This window comes from Astyanax mexicanus, chromosome 19 (genome assembly GCF_023375975.1).
Source record: "Astyanax mexicanus isolate ESR-SI-001 chromosome 19, AstMex3_surface, whole genome shotgun sequence".
Classification (NCBI taxonomy): Eukaryota; Metazoa; Chordata; class Actinopteri; order Characiformes; family Acestrorhamphidae; genus Astyanax; species Astyanax mexicanus.
The window spans coordinates 41,584,715-41,601,517 of record NC_064426.1 but is presented as its reverse complement, the minus strand read 5'-3'; positions in this window follow the sequence as shown (position 1 = coordinate 41,601,517).

Genomic DNA, 16,803 nt, shown 5'->3' with positions numbered 1-16,803 from the left:
AGCCAAAAGTCTGCCCACCTTAAATTCAATGTTTTTTCATTATGTTTTTCATATATTATTCTGATTATTAGATTAAAGGAGAACTCTGGTGTAAAATGCACCTCCGTTCTCCCACAGCGTTCAGAGATCCAGAAATTTTAACAGTTTATCCAACAAACACCCTTCAGACTGGGTGATAAGGAGGATAATTTACCCTGATAAATCACTTTTTACACCGTTATCCAGCTCAAAGTAGCTCCACATTTATCCAATTAGGTAAATCTTAACAGGTATGGTCCTAACAAAAAAAATAATGCAACTGGAAACTGGGGTCTTGGTCTTTGGTCCACCCATTCCCAAGACACGTGAGTGCCTGATTTAAAAACACACAAACACAATAAAGTAACAAAAAATAGATTAAAGTCACATTTACATTCATTCTTTTTTAAAACCTCTCAATTCCTTTTTCTGATCATATATTTATATGCTGTAAAACACACATTAGCTTATTCCATATGATCGAAAACACAGTGATAGCTCAGAAGTCCAGAGCTCTTGCTATAAATGTAATTTTTAATGTATCTGTCAGACAAATTCTGAGCAAGAAACACCAGCATGTTTAGCGTGTGGGGCTTGAGGCAGGATCTCTCTGGGACAACATATATATTATATATATATTTATATTCAATAATTAGCTGGATGACTTGGGCTGGATGGTTGTGCATTAAATAAGTGTTTGAAACCTTGTAGCCGTGGAATATGGTTTTAAAACACAGCCCATCCCGGACTAAACTTCCTCGAACGTTCTCTAAAGCTGTTTAGTTTTGAGAAAGTCCAATTAGCCTTCAATACGTTCGCTAGCTAACACATCTCCCCACACACACACTCTCCGCTTTGTGTGGCTTTGTTAAGCCCAAAACACAGCTATGATTAATTAAGAGAATTAATTCATGCCTTTTGAGCGTTTCAAGCGTGCAAGGTGTACTTTTCTCGTCTTTAAGATAGCAAAGACATATTGACCATATTGGCCATATTGTCTTTACGATAGCAAAGACATATTGGCCATATTGGCCCTGAATCAAGCTACTCAATACAGAATTGACCAGTGCTCTACAGATAGCTAAAAATTGCAGCAGTTGTAAAGAGGTAGAAGTTGAAGAGTTGGTATACTGAATAAATAAGCCAGAAAAAAAAAGCATTTCCACCCCTCACAACCATCACCTTCACACCCCTGTTGATTTCAACACGGAGGGACCGTTTCCAAGCCCAGCTCTGATTGTGTTTGTACAGTCCGTGATTTATCGCGGGTTTGGTGATTCCTTTACGCGAGAGCTTGTAAGGAATAAACAGCGTTTTGCTGTGGGTTTGTTTCTTTAAGCTACAGGGTTCTGCTGTCGGGGAGCGCTAGGCCTTATTCATCATCTCAATAGCAGCCAGTAATGGACTGTGAGCTCACGGTCGGAGAACCGGGTGTAAAAAGATGACCCAAACGAGCGCTCGTACAGAGAAACCAGGCTTTTTACGACGTTTGGACGAGATCTGTGTTGAGATGAAGTTGTTTAAAGCTCTGCTGCCCAACGATTAAACAAAAGAGGGGCTTCAGATTTCAGCTCATTCGCTCGGGCGATGCCTGTGGAGCTCCTACTGTTCCTACTGTCTGAGTTTAACTCATAATTCAGTGCTCATATATCAATATTTTTAAACATATTGTGTGAAAACAGAAAATATCACAATCAATCAATGAAAAAACTCCCTTATAGAACTCTATACCATTAACACAACACTCTTTTATCTTTATTTATTTCCACATACAAAACGAAGGGTTTTCTAAGTTTTTCTAAGGTTTATTTTGCTTAGATTACTATCTCTCTATTATATGCGTAATGACACCAGATAGGAAAACATACAGCCCTGGAAAAAAATAAGAGAGCACTTATAAAAATGAGGATTTTCTTTGATTTTACCAAATTGAAAACCTCTGGAATATAATCAAGAGGAAGATGGATGATCACAAACCATCAAACCACCAAACTGAACTGCTTGAATTTTTGCACCAGGAGTAAAGCAGCATAAAGTTATCCAAAAGCAGTGTGTAAGACTGGTGGAGGAGGAGAATATGATTAAAAAAACAGAGTTATTCCACCACATATTATAAGGTCTAATACATATATTTATATGGTCTTATAGAGATTATATTCAAGTGTTTCCATGATATAATAATCATCACATCAACTTTGATTCAAGGTTGAAATGCCAGCTGGGAAAAGTATGTGCAAAATCACTGCTGATCACTTGTATAATTTACACTGTAAAAGGTAGTTACACATGCTTTACACACTACTTATGTATGTGTTGCTTTTTCTTTTAATTATGGAAATGGACATTCATAGGATAGGAAAGAGTTTGTGTATGTTGTAGCATTAGCATTAGCATGCTAACCCACCATTTATTCACCTTAGTTGCTTCCTAATTTTTGAAACTGAGTTGTTTCTATAGGTTTTAAATCACATAGAATATTTTAAGGACCTCTGTTATTAACTATGAAGCATGAACAAGATGCCCAATGGAAGTTGGTGTAAATGCTGATATACTGTAGGTTGAGTTTGTTAGACATAATTGTTAATTATGTGCATTTGTTAATATTTATTAATTTGTTGATTTTTTTAATTAAAAAAAAAAGTATGTGCAAAATACTGATCACGTGTATAATTTACACTGTAAAAAGTAGTTATACATCCTTTATGCGCTACTTCTGTATGTGTAGATTTTTATTGTGGAAATGGACATTCATAGGAAAGGAAAGAAGGTTGTGTATGCTCTAGCATTAGCATTAGCATGCTAACCCACAGTTTATTCACCTTAGTTCCTTCCCAATTTTTAAATATAAGTTGTTTCTATAGGTTTTAAATCACATATTTTATTTTAAAGCCCTCTATTAATATTAACCATGAAGCATGAACAAGATGTCCAAGGGAAGTTTATTATGTGCATTTATTTTTCTTTATTTATAGTTTTTTTAATATAAATATGTATGTGTAAAATACTGATTATTTGTATAATTTACACTGTAAAAAGTAGTTACACATGTTTTATACACTGCTTCTGTGTGTGGAGATTTTATTATGGAAACAGACATGCACAGGAAAGTGTTGGTGTATGTTCTAGCATTAGCATTAGCATGCTAACCCACCATTTATTCACCTTAGTTGCTTCCTAATTTTTTTAATCTGAGTTGTTTCTATAGGTTTTAAATCACATAGAATATTTTAAGGCCCTCTATGATATCTGCGATGCCTAATGGAAGTTGGTGTAAATGCTGATATACTGTAGGTTGAGTTTGTTAGACATGATAGTTTATTTATTCATTTATTGATTTTTTGGTAACACTTTCTATGAATGTCATCTCTATAAGACTATATAAACATATTTATAACACATTATAATGCATTCATAACTTATCATAAGGCATTATAAACATGGCTATACATATTTATAAAACTCTATAATTCATCATAGCCATGTTTATTATGCATCATGAACTGTGATTATAATGCATTAATAGCTGTGTTTATAACATGTTATACATCAATACCAAGAAACTCAGTTCCAGCTTCCAACTTATAAACACACTCTCAGTAATCCTATAAATATATTTTAACCACTCATGAATTAGACTTGTCTTGAATATAATATTAATTATAGTCAATTATAATGTATTATAACAGGTCTTTGTGCACTCTAAGTAAAGTGACAGACTTTCATTGTAGGACTAGAGTATTAACGATAGCTATATACTATTTTAACATGTATATCATAAGCATAGCTTATAATATATTATTATCACAAGTCATAATGCTTAATAAATATGGCTATAGTGGGTTATGCATTTTTATAAATATTTATAGCCATGTTTATAATGCCTTATGAATGCATTATGATATATTATGAATGTAGTTATAGAGTCTAATAAAGATGACATTCAGAGAAAGTGTAACCAATTTTTTTTATTTTTTAATATAAAACAGTATTTGAAAAGTAATGAATACTTGTATAATTACTCTGTAAAAAGTAGTTACACATGCTTTTTGCGATACTTGTGTTCTCAAGGTTCTCAAGGAGATTTTATTGTCATTCGCATCACAGGTGGTACATGAGGTGGAACGAAATTGTGATATCACGATCAATTTAACACCCAAGAGCTGTTGTTAAAATAGATAATTATAGATAAAACAAGATAATAAAGTAAAAGAACACAATGAAAATAGAATAAAATAAAATAGATAAAGATAAATACACAAAACAATAAATAATCAGGGAGAGTAGGCATGTACTTCTTTATGCATAGATTTTTTTTATTATTACGGAAATGGACATTCATAGCATTGAAAAGAGTTTGTGTATGTTCTAGCATTAGCATTAGCATTAGCATGCTAACCCAGAATATTTGAGGGAGACGGCCCACTTAAACAGCGCAGAGGAGGCTGATGAATGCTCCCGCGAGGGATCGGAAACTGAAGCGAATTTTTCTTTGCTGTCAGACAGGCCTCTCCTCGGGCGCGTTTCCCAGGGGACTCCATTATTATTCCACACAGACGTCGGCCCCCGCCGGACCCTATGGGTGGTCTTTTTTAAGGCCCGACGAAAAAATAGGGAACGAGCAAAGCAAAATCTGGCCCAATCACCCTTGGAGACTGAACGACAATAGAAGCAACAAAACAAAAAGTAAAACGAGGCCGAACTGGAGAAAAGGGAGCGATGGGGTAAAAAAAAAAAAAAAAAAAAACTCCGCCCACCTTTAGATGCCAGTGTGTGTGTGAACTTGCTTCTCGAGTACAGGGCTCTGAAAAGACCCTTTACAGCAATATCTAAATATTGACAGATCCAGATTTACAATCAAACACGCAGACACGCCTTCCCATTCAGTGATTTTGTGCTTTATTTCTATATTTATTTAATGTAATAATCAAATTTTCTACATTGTAGATTAATATTAAAGACATGAAAATGATTAAGGGTCACATATGGAATTACGTATTAAACAGTAAAAAAAAAACATTAATCTTCCATAATCCTCTGATCCCTAATAATTTTTTTATTTTATTTTATTTCTTACTTTGTCCTATTTTCTCTCAAATCCACACAGCCAATTACCCAACCCACCCATTAGGACTGCCCCCATCACTAGTGATGCCCCAACACACCAGGAGAGTAAAGACTAGCACATGCATCACAGCGCTAACGCTCGGAGAAAAGCGCAGCGACTCTGGTGGTTCTGATACATCAGCTCTCAGATGCAGCATTGTGCTATTCCACCCTAGGAGTGATGAAGGGAAAGAAAGAGCGCCATCTACTGTACTGTACCCACCCAGAGAGAGCAAGACCAACTGTGCTCTCTCAGGGCTTTAACAGCTGATGGCAAGCTGCATGAACAGGATTCGAACCGGCGATCTCCTGATTATAGTGGCAGCGCTTTAGACTAGAGCGCTAGACCACTCGGAGCCCCCGTAAAAAAATAAAAATTAAAAAGAAAGAAATCACTTTAAATGAGAAGACGAGTGTCCAAACTTTTGACTTTGAGAATATTTTCTTCCAAAAAACAAACATTTCTTAAAGATTCCGCAGAGCACGATAAGTGATTCTTCCACTTTCTCAACAAATGTTTAACAGTGTATATCAAATTTTACGTTAAAAATTTCAGTTTAGGATATTTTTCTCACTGCTCCTTACGATTTCTGACTGTTTTCATACAGATATTTGGAAAAAACAATAATATCATAGTACAATAACACCACAGTACCATAAAAACCTTTTTTTCCATGATAGTTGCTTTTTTAAAACTATTTTTTTTTCTATAGGTTTTCAATCACATATGTTTTTTATTATAAGGACATCTCTTATTAACCATGAAGAATGGACAAGAATTGCTATTGTGTACCATGATATTTGCGATGTCCAATTGCAGTTGGTCTAAATCAATCAATATTTGGTGGAATAAATCTCCTCCACCAGTCTTACACACTGCTTTTGGATAACTTTATGCTGCTTTACTCCTGGTGCAAAAATTCAAGCAGTTCCTTTTGGTTTGATGGTTTGTGATCATCCATCTTCCTCTTGATTATATTCCAGAGATTTTCAATTCGGTAAAATCGAAGAAGAAACTGATCAAAATGAAACGTTTTTATAAGGTAGTATTTTTAGCCTGAGTTAAATATTTAAATATTAAAGGAGAGGAAATGAACAGAACTGGCTGCAGCGTGAAGCTGCTTCTTCTATTACTCAGGAAGTGAGTTTGTTTCTGGGTAAATATTCATCTAATCTAACCCCATGAGGAAACCGAGCGGTGCCAGGACGGAGCCCTGTGGCACCCCGCAGCCCGGGCCAGGGATAAGGCTGGCAGAGTCTGCGGGTCAGAGCAGCAAAATTATATTACCATAATCTCATTAAAGCGTGTCTGTGGCTTCAGGCGCACCGCGGCGTCCGGGACAGAACCCACGTCATCCACCCTGGATTAGCAGAACCGGTATCGGCTCTCGCTCCTCTCTGTAACACTGAGAGGAATCAGGGAGGATCTGTTTCGGACGTTTCAATCAATCAATAGAAGGATCGATAAAGTTCTGCTCTGGGAATACGTTACATTTTCAGCTAATACGAGAATGTTAAAAGAACAATAAATAACATTTTGAAAAGGGTCCATGAAAGTTAGCCTGTAACTGTACTCTCTCTCTCTCTCTCTCTCTCTCTCTCTCTCTCTCTCTCAGACTCCAGCTGCTGATGGAGAAGGAGTATGACCTACTGTACTCTCTCTCTCTCTCTCTCTCTCTCTCTCTCTCTCACAGACTCCAGCTGCTGATGGAGAAGCAGTATGACCTACTGTACTCTCTCTCTCTCTCTCTCTCTCTCTCAGACTCCAGCTGCTGATGGAGAAGCAGTCTGATCTACTGTACTCTCTCTCAGACTCTGGCTGCTGCTGATCCTCGGATCATGATGTCTCTGAGATTTTAGAATTAATGAATCTAATGGTATTTTAGGCTTTAATTTCACTACTGTGTTCTTATTTCCTATGTTTGCTGCCATTCCCAACACACAGCTAAAATAAAATAATCAAAATACCACAAATCAATCAGAAACCATAAAATAATTGATAATAATTGGGAATAATTTTTGGATTTGGAATGGCACAAAATTAATCCGAAATCACAAAATAACTGAAAATAATGTGAAAATAATCAGAAAACATAGAATAACTAAAAATAATGTGACAATAATCATAAATCACAAAATAACTGAAAATAACGTGAAAATAATCATAAATCACAAAATAGCTGAAAATAATCTGAAAATAATCATAAATCACAAAATAACTGAAAATAACGTGAAAATAATCATAAATCACAAAATAACTGAAAATAATCAGAAATAAAAAAATAACTGAAAATAACGTGAAAATAATTGGAAATCACAAAATAACTGAAAATAATCAGAAATAAAAAAATAACTGAAAATAATGTGAAAATTATCAGAAATAAAAAAATAACTGAAAATAGTGTGAAAATAATTAAAAATCACAAAATAACTGAAAAAATTGTGAAAATAATCAGAAACAACTGAAAATTATTGAAAATAATAATTGTAAAAAAAAAAAAGAGAGAAATAATCAGTACACCACATCATAATCAAAATAATTGGGGAGAATTGTTGTATTTGGAATAGCACAAAAAATAGAAACCACATAAAACACAACATAGCTGAAAAATAATCAGAAATTATTGAAAATAATTAGAAATAATCCGAACAGTACAAAATAATTCAACTACAAAAACAAGCCCAAACTGGAAGGTTAGTTCAGATGAGGTTTGATCATGATGTAACCAGTAAGTTTCTTTCTATAAGAAAATCTGTTTGTTTTTAATATATATATATATATATATTAAAGTCAACATATGTTTTTTTTTCCATGTATTCTTTTATTCTTTGTTTAATAGCAGTTTTGACGGATGGTAATAACCCTCTTATGAAACATCTTTTATCTTATAACAATGAACATTACCTCTTTATTATCCTCATCCTCCACGTCCGTTCAGCACTGCAGTAATCTGAAGCACATGATAAGAAAAAACACGACAACAATAAAACAAACAATAACTTGACTACTTCTATTAAAACTGTACTGTGTACTAATTTAAGTCCTGGAGCAGTTCTCAGAACCGCGGGCCCCGGAGCCGCCGTGGCCCTTTTTCCAGCGTCAGCCTAAAGATCTGGACTCAATCAGACGCTACAGAAAACGCAGAGGCTTCTGAACCAGCATCTCATCTCCATCTCCTGCACATTATTCACATTATTCAATAACGCACGGAGGAGAGATCTTGATGTCATTAAGGCCTTTTTTTCCATCCTCGCATTTGTTTTCAATTACCTGCTGTAAAAAATGATAGTGGCTGGCTCCGGCGAACACACAGGCTGATGTTACACAGTTTCTCTTGGTTTGCGTTCGCCGTTACCTTGTAAATCTCAGCTGGACTAATCCGTTTACAGCGTGGGGTCCTCACGTACTGAAAAAAATGCTTTATGTTGAGTTCTGGAGTGAAAACGATCATTTCTCAACAATCCAAATGTTAAGTAAGATCAGCTTCTACTGTATAACATCTTTAAATACTGAAGTTGTTGAATTCATATTAATAACGGTATATTAATACGAATATAGAGCTCTAGCGCCTCTGCTGGCTGGTTGCAGTATGATGTATACTGTAGCTCTACAAGTAGCCATATTCATTTTCAATGGCTACAAAACAGCCCAGACAATTTTTAATTCCCCCTCTACAGTAGAGCGTCCTCTACTGTACCCACCCAGAGAAAAACAGCATGGATTACTGTACTCTCTCTCAGACTCCAGCTGCTGATGGAGAAGCAATATGACCTACTGTACTCTCTCTCTCTCTCTCTCTCTCTCTCTCTCTCTCTCTCAGACTCCGGCTGCTGATGGAGAAGCAATATGACCTACTGTACTCTCTCTCTCTCTCTCTCTCTCTCTCTCTCTCTCTCTCTCAGACTCCAGCTGCTGATGGAGAAGCAATATGACCTACTGTACTCTCTCTCTCTCTCTCTCTCTCTCTCTCTCTCTCTCTCTCTCAGACTCCGGCTGCTGATGGAGAAGCAATATGACCTACTGTACTCTCTCTCTCTCTCTCTCTCTCTCTCTCTCTCTCTCTCAGACTCTGGCTGCTGACGGAGAAGCAGTATGACCTACTATACTCTGAAATAAGGAAAAGGCATGTATTCATTTTCTTAATTTATCATGGGTGTGGTTAATTTTGGGCATAACGTGAAATAAACCAATCAGAGTGCCACTTGCCTTTGCTGTATTTCCTTTTAAGAGTCAGGTGAGCTCTGACTTTGGCGGATTGCTATTTTAACGGCGCAGCTAACTAGACATGTCCAATGCTTCTCCCCAAGAAAGTGGCATGACACATTTTAGCACAACAGAAGGATAAATACATGAATACATGTGTTAAATGTAATAACATGAAAAACAGTATAAAGTACTGTACATTTATTCCTAATGGACGTCTAAAATGTAATCTTTGTAAAGATTCAAGGAGACTTTCTTGTCATTCACTTCACATGTGGTACGGAACTGTAATCTTACAGTCCACAGTTCCACCAGAAAGAGCTGAAATTGTTCAAATAAGATAAATATAACGATAAAACTTAATAAAATAGAACACAAATCAATTAGAATAAATTAAATATCAATATAAATATACGAAATTTAACATAAAAGGAGAGTAGGGAAGACGCAGCAACATGAAATCCAGAGTGCAAGTTTTTAGAAAACATCTTTAAATAACTATTTTCTATTGTTTTTGTACACTGTAAACCCATACATTGTTTGAACTCAAATGATTTAAGTCTGTTTTACATAAAATTGATAATAGATATTTCTAAACAATACTCAACTATTTTGAGTTAGTTGAACATTTGAGGGCACATATACTGTACTATTCAAACTGAGATCTTTGAGTTGAACCAACTTAATATAATAACTGAGTTTAGTCTGTTCCTATCAACAGCTTCTTTTCCATTGGCTTCTGTCACAATCTATTTGCATACTGGGTGTGTCCAACAGTTTCTGACTAACACTCACCATCAGTGTGTAGTGATTCCCCCCTGAGCTACCTTACAAATAAATCAACCTCCCCTTTAGTTGTAATAACTTGATGTTTTAATGTATGCTCACTCAATTTTTCATTCCCCATTATCAGAGGTGGAAAGTAATTAATTACATTTACTTAAGTTACTGTAATTGAGTAGATTTTATAAGTAATTTGTAATTTTTAAAGTAGTTTTTAAAATAGGTCATTTGTCTTTTACTCAAGTACATTTTGACACAAGTATTTTACTTTGCTACATTGTAAAACTCCCCGTTACTGAGTAAAAATTAAAATGCTGGGGGAAAAAACAAGCTGACAGCTCTGCCCCGGGGACAGAGCTGTCAGCTTTCAAAACCTCCACATCAAACCCATAAAAGGCATGTGGTGGTGAGTATTTTTATCATTAAACAATCTGCTTAAATGTTAAAAAAAAACATGTAAATAGCAGTTAAAGCACAGCAACGGCAAGTTACAAAATAATAATGACCTGTAAAACTATAAAATACAGTTTATAGTCACATATATGACCATAAACGTTTAATAGTAAAGAAAAAATGGATCATAGTGTCAGGGCCAGACAGGAAGGAGACTGGTGCAGATACAATAAAATAACTTTTATTAAAGTTATAGAGTAAACAGGGGTAGTCAACAGAAACAGGGTCAATACCAAAAATGCACAGTGTAGAGAAACCATACCATAAACGGAGGACAGTCCAGAGTTCATACACGGAAAGGCAGTATCACAGGTTAGGCAAAAATCCAAAGTACAATAAACAGTCCAGGTCATACACGGTAATCCAACACAAGGGAGCAGGCAAAAATCAAAGTCGGTAGAAAACAAAAACAGGATCATACACGGAGAATAGCAAGGGCAAGAGAAACGCTTTGTATTGTAGGATTTACCAAACAGATACTCGGCGAGGTGTGAGTGTGAGCATGGTCCTTAAATACTCTGAGTAATCAGTACTCGGGGCTTCCTGGTGGCGTCATGTGACGTGACATGTGATCGGGAGTGTGTGTTGTGTCATGGAGTGGTGCGTTCTGGGTATTGTAGTTGTTACTGTGAGAATCGCAGATAGAGCTGGATGTGGGAGACACAGACGTGCTTTCAGCACCAGACATGACAGTACCCTCCCCCTGAGGGACCGGAGCGGAGGCAGAACGGGGCCGACCCCGGCGACGACCACCCGGCGGACAGGGAGTACCGGCGGGAGGTGCAGGTGTCGGAGCGGAGGTGCCAGACAGACGGGGCTCACCAGAGCGAGAAACCCGACGAGTTGGAGCAGAGGAGGTCGGAGGACGCTTGGGACGTCCACGGGGCCTAGGAGCAGGCTTACCAGGAAAACGAGCATGAAACTCCACGAGCAAGGCAGGGTCCAGCACGTCCTTGGCAGCCACCCAACAACGCTCCTCCGGACCATACCCCTCCCAATCGATAAGGTATTGGAGTACACCCCCACGTCTGCGTGAATCCAGCACCTCCCGGACAGAATACGTGGACGACCCCTCCCCCTCCACAGCCGCGGGTGGAACATCAGCCGGTGCAGCGTCAGCGAGCGGACCCGGGACCATAGGCTTGAGGAGAGATACATGGAAAGAATTATTAACACGATACTGAGGGGGTAACTCCACCTTGTAAGTAACTTCATTAATACGTGACAAAATCTTAAGAGGACCAATAAACTTAGGCAGGAGCTTTCTACAACTACCCTCAAACCTAAAGTCCCGGGTAGAGAGCCACACCCGATCTCCTGGTTGGTAGTCTGGGTTGTCACCACGGTGCTTGTCAGCACGCTCCTTGTACACGCGCAGTACCTCAGAGACTTTACGATGCGTGTCTTCCCACACCTGCTCACTGCGCTTCATCCATTCATCCACAGCCGGCACATCAGTGGACACCGCTGTCCAAGGAGCTAGAGGAGGCTGAAAACCCAGAACACACTGAAAGGGGGTGAGGCCAGAGGTAGTGTTAACTAGGGAGTTTTGTGCTATTTCAGCCCAGACGAGGTATTGTGACCAATCAGTGGGATGTTTGAAGCAGTATGTGCGGAGGAATTTCCCGAGTTCCTGATTAACCCTCTCACATTGACCGTTACATGTAGGGTGGAACCCAGAAGTGAGACTGACATGTACACCGAGATGTTCAAAAAATGCCTTCCACACACGAGAAGTAAATTGAGGACCACGGTCAGACAAAATATCTTCGGGGATACCAAAGTGTCTAAATACATGCATATAAATAGCTTGAGCAGTTTGGAAGGCAGTAGGCAGAGCTGGGAATGGAATAAATTTAACCCCTCTAGAGAAACGATCAACAATAGTGAGAACTGTAGTATAACCCTCAGATACAGGCAGATCAGTAACAAAATCAACCGCTATATGCGACCAAGGTCTCTCAGGTACAGGGAGAGGTAGTAGCTTACCGGCTGGAAGGGTTTTAGGAGTTTTACATTGCGCACAGACAGAGCAGGAGGTAACGAAAGAGTGAACATCAGCACGCATAGAATCCCACCAGTAACGGGCAGAGAGTAATTGTAACGTGCGTGTGACACCAGGATGACCAGAGGTTAAAGCGGAATGAGCCCAGGTGATGAGCCTGTCTCGAAACTGAACGGGTACGAACGTTTTACCCTGAGGACAGTCCTCAGAATTGGGCTGATTAGCGTTACTTTGGCGAATCTGATCGTCTAACTCCCATTGAATGGTTGCGATCTGAACAGAGGGAGGAAGAATGCGTTCAGCCTCCTGGGGCTGGGATGCGCTGTCCACAGTGCTGTAAACCCTGGACAGCGCATCAGCTTTAGTATTACGGTTTCCCGGACGGAACGAGATCGAGAAGTTAAATCTAGAGAAAAAAAGAGACCAACGTGCTTGTCTCGGATTAAGTCGTTTAGCCGTGCGGAGGTATTCCAAATTCTTGTGATCAGTATACACAGTGAACGGATGAACGGACCCCTCCAGCCAGTGACGCCATTCTTCTAGAGCTAATTTCACAGCAAGAAGTTCCCTATCCCCTATCCCATAGTTACGCTCCGCAGGGGAAAGCTTGCGTGAGAAGAAGGCTACAGGAAACAATTTGGGTGGCGACCCACTACGCTGAGAGAGAACCGCGCCAACACCCGATTCGGAAGCGTCCACTTCCACTACGAAGGGAAACTCGGGATTAGGGTGCCTAAGTACAGGGGCTGAAGTGAACGCAGCTTTCAGCTCACTGAAAGCGCGATCTGCTTCGGTTGACCACTTCAGGATTTTAGCAGCCCCCTTAGTGAGAGCAGTCAGGGGCGCAGCAATGGAGCTAAAGTTACGGATGAACCGCCTATAAAAATTAGCGAAGCCAAGGAATCGCTGGAGTTCTTTAATGGTCTGGGGCACTGGCCAATTAGTAACGGCAGTTACTTTCTCATCGTCCATAAGGACACCGGAGGAACTGATAACGTAGCCGAGAAATGTGACCCTTTGAGTGTGGAACTCACATTTCTCGGCTTTGGCAAACAGACTATGTTCTCTCAGGCGTTGGAGAACTTGGCGGACATGCTGAATGTGTGTGGGGAAATCTGGTGAATAGATAAGGATATCGTCTATAAAAAGGACAACAGAGTGATTAATGAGATCGCGAAATATGTCATTCATAAACGACTGGAATATAGCTGGGGCGTTAGCGAGACCGTAGCTCATGACCAGGTATTCATAGTGGCCGTTGGTGGTGGAAAACGCCGTTTTCCATTCGTCACCTTCCCTGATGCGAACGAGATTATAAGCGCTACGGAGATCGAGTTTGGTGAAGTACACGGCATTACGTAACTGTTCGAGAGCTGCTGGGATTAACAGGAGCGGGTAAGCGAACTTTTTAGTAATGTCGTTTAAGCCTCTGTAATCTATGCAGGGTCTCAAACCCCCATCCTTCTTCTTCACGAAGAAGAAACCTGAACCAACTGGGGATTTGGATGGGCGAATGAAACCCTGCGCAAGAGCTTCACTAACATACTCTTCCATAGCCTTCTCCTCATCACGAGACAATGGGTACACACGAGCTTTGGGCAGTACAGAACCCTCTATTAAATCAATAGAGCAATCATAGGGGCGATGCGGAGGTAACTCAGTAGCTTTAGCTTTACTAAACACATCAGAAAAATCATAGTACTCGGAGGGAATATCAGGGGTATCTACAGAATTAGGGCTTTCGACAGAAGTAGATTGCAAAGAGAGTGAAATTAAAGATAAACAGTTCTCACGACAGAAAGGAGACCAGGCAGTGATGTCTCCCAGGCTCCATGAAATGACGGGGTCGTGTGTCTTTAGCCATGGCGCTCCCAAAACCAGTGGATGTTCTGTGCGTGGGAGCACATAGAGAGAGAGCTGTTCCACATGTAGAGCGCTGGCTTGAAGGGTGAGAGGAAGAGTCTGCAGGGTCACAGGTTTGGAGCGTACAGTCTCTCCATCGATGGCATGGATGGAGATCGACTTGGGGAGAACTTTCGTGGGTATGGCGTGCTCCTCCACCAAATCCAGGCTGATAAAGTTCCCCTCCGACCCAGAATCTACAAGCGCTGAGACACAAAAAACATCCGTTGGAGTGGTAATAATAACAGGCAACACGAAACATTTTTCTTTAAGTTTAGAAACAGGGGTACATACCACGTTAGCGCGTGGAGTACTCTCCACGCGCTGTCCCAGAGCAGACGCTTGAGCAGAATTGGGCCGGAGTTCACAGTTAGCCCTTAGATGATCTGGACCACCACAATAGAGGCACAGGTGAAGGCGTATGCGACGCTGCCTCTCAGCGACGGATAGTCTGGATCGTGTGATGTCCATGGGCTCAGGGCTGGGTGCAGGCGCAAATTCCGGAACTGGATTCCCGGACTGGAGTAGTGCAGGGCGAACCGCAGGAGTGTGGCTAACAGCTTTGGGCTTACGGGAAAGGAGCTGATCCAGACGGATAGACAGAGCGATCAGCTGATCCAGGGTGAGTGAGTCGTCCTTGCATGCAAGTTCTCTTTGAATCTCAGGGTTAAGTCCGTGTCGAAACATGGAGATGAGAGCAGGGTCGTTCCAACCGCTGCTAGCAGCTAACGTACGGAACTCCAGAGCAAAGGCTGCCACAGATAGTTTACCTTGCTTCAAGGTAATCAGAAGCTCTCCACTAGATTGCCCATAGCGTGTATGATCAAAAACGCTGCGAAAAATAGACAAAAAAGTGTCGTAGCTGGATTCAGAAATGTTCTCCCAAATAGCTGTAGCCCAGTCCAAAGCCTTGCCAGACAGTCGAGAAATTATAAACCCGATTTTAGCTTTATCAGAAGCAGGAGGTGAGTTGCTAAAAAACACGGAGCACTGGAGCAGAAACCCATTACATTTCTCAGTGTTTCCGTCATAGACTTCGGGTTTACACACAGCGAAAAAGGGAGTAGTGGTTTTGTTAGGGCTGGCTACAGGACTAACCACTGGGCTAGGGTTCTGGGTGGACAAACCCCGGAGGTGACTCATAATCTCGGCTAGCTGCTGCTGTTGGTTAACCTGGTGGCGTGCTAGCTCGTCAACAGCTTGGGTCACACCAGCGAGCGTTTGCTGGTGCTGACCTAAAAGCCGACCCTGGTTAGCCAAACCAGACTTAATAGACTCTGTATCCGCAGTCTCTGTCATTACGGCCGAGTATCTTGTCAGGGCCAGACAGGAAGGAGACTGGTGCAGATACAATAAAATAACTTTTATTAAAGTTATAGAGTAAACAGGGGTAGTCAACAGAAACAGGGTCAATACCAAAAATGCACAGTGTAGAGAAACCATACCATAAACGGAGGACAGTCCAGAGTTCATACACGGAAAGGCAGTATCACAGGTTAGGCAAAAATCCAAAGTACAATAAACAGTCCAGGTCATACACGGTAATCCAACACAAGGGAGCAGGCAAAAATCAAAGTCGGTAGAAAACAAAAACAGGATCATACACGGAAAATAGCAAGGGCAAGAGAAACGCTTTGTATTGTAGGATTTACCAAACAGATACTCGGCGAGGTGTGAGTGTGAGCATGGTCCTTAAATACTCTGAGTAATCAGTACTCGGGGCTTCCTGGTGGCGTCATGTGACGTGACATGTGATCGGGAGTGTGTGTTGTGTCATGGAGTGGTGCGTTCTGGGTATTGTAGTTGTTACTGTGAGAATCGCAGATAGAGCTGGATGTGGGAGACACAGACGTGCTTTCAGCACCAGACATGACACATAGAAACCTATACCACTTGTTTTATGGGGTGATCTGAACAAATACTGCCTGAAAGATCCAAATTATTATGTGGAATAATAGTTCATTAAAACCAATTTAAATGTTTAATTTGATTTGTTTTTACTTTTTTACATCAAATAATTAAAAGTAACTATGTAACTTTTACTCAAATTACATTTTAAATTGAGTACTTTTTTACTTTTACTCAAGTAGATTTTTAGATGGGTACTTTTTACTTTTACTTGAGTAGAATTTTAGATGGGTACTTTTACTTTTACTTGAGTAGAATTTTAGATGGGTACTTTTACTTTTACTTGAGTAGAATTTTAGATGAGTACTTTTTACTTTTACTTGAGTAGAATTTTAGATGGGTACTTTTTACTTTTACTTGAGTAGAATTTTAGCAAAGTAAAGGTACTTTTACTTAATTAAAATTTTTCTGTACTTTTTCCACCTCT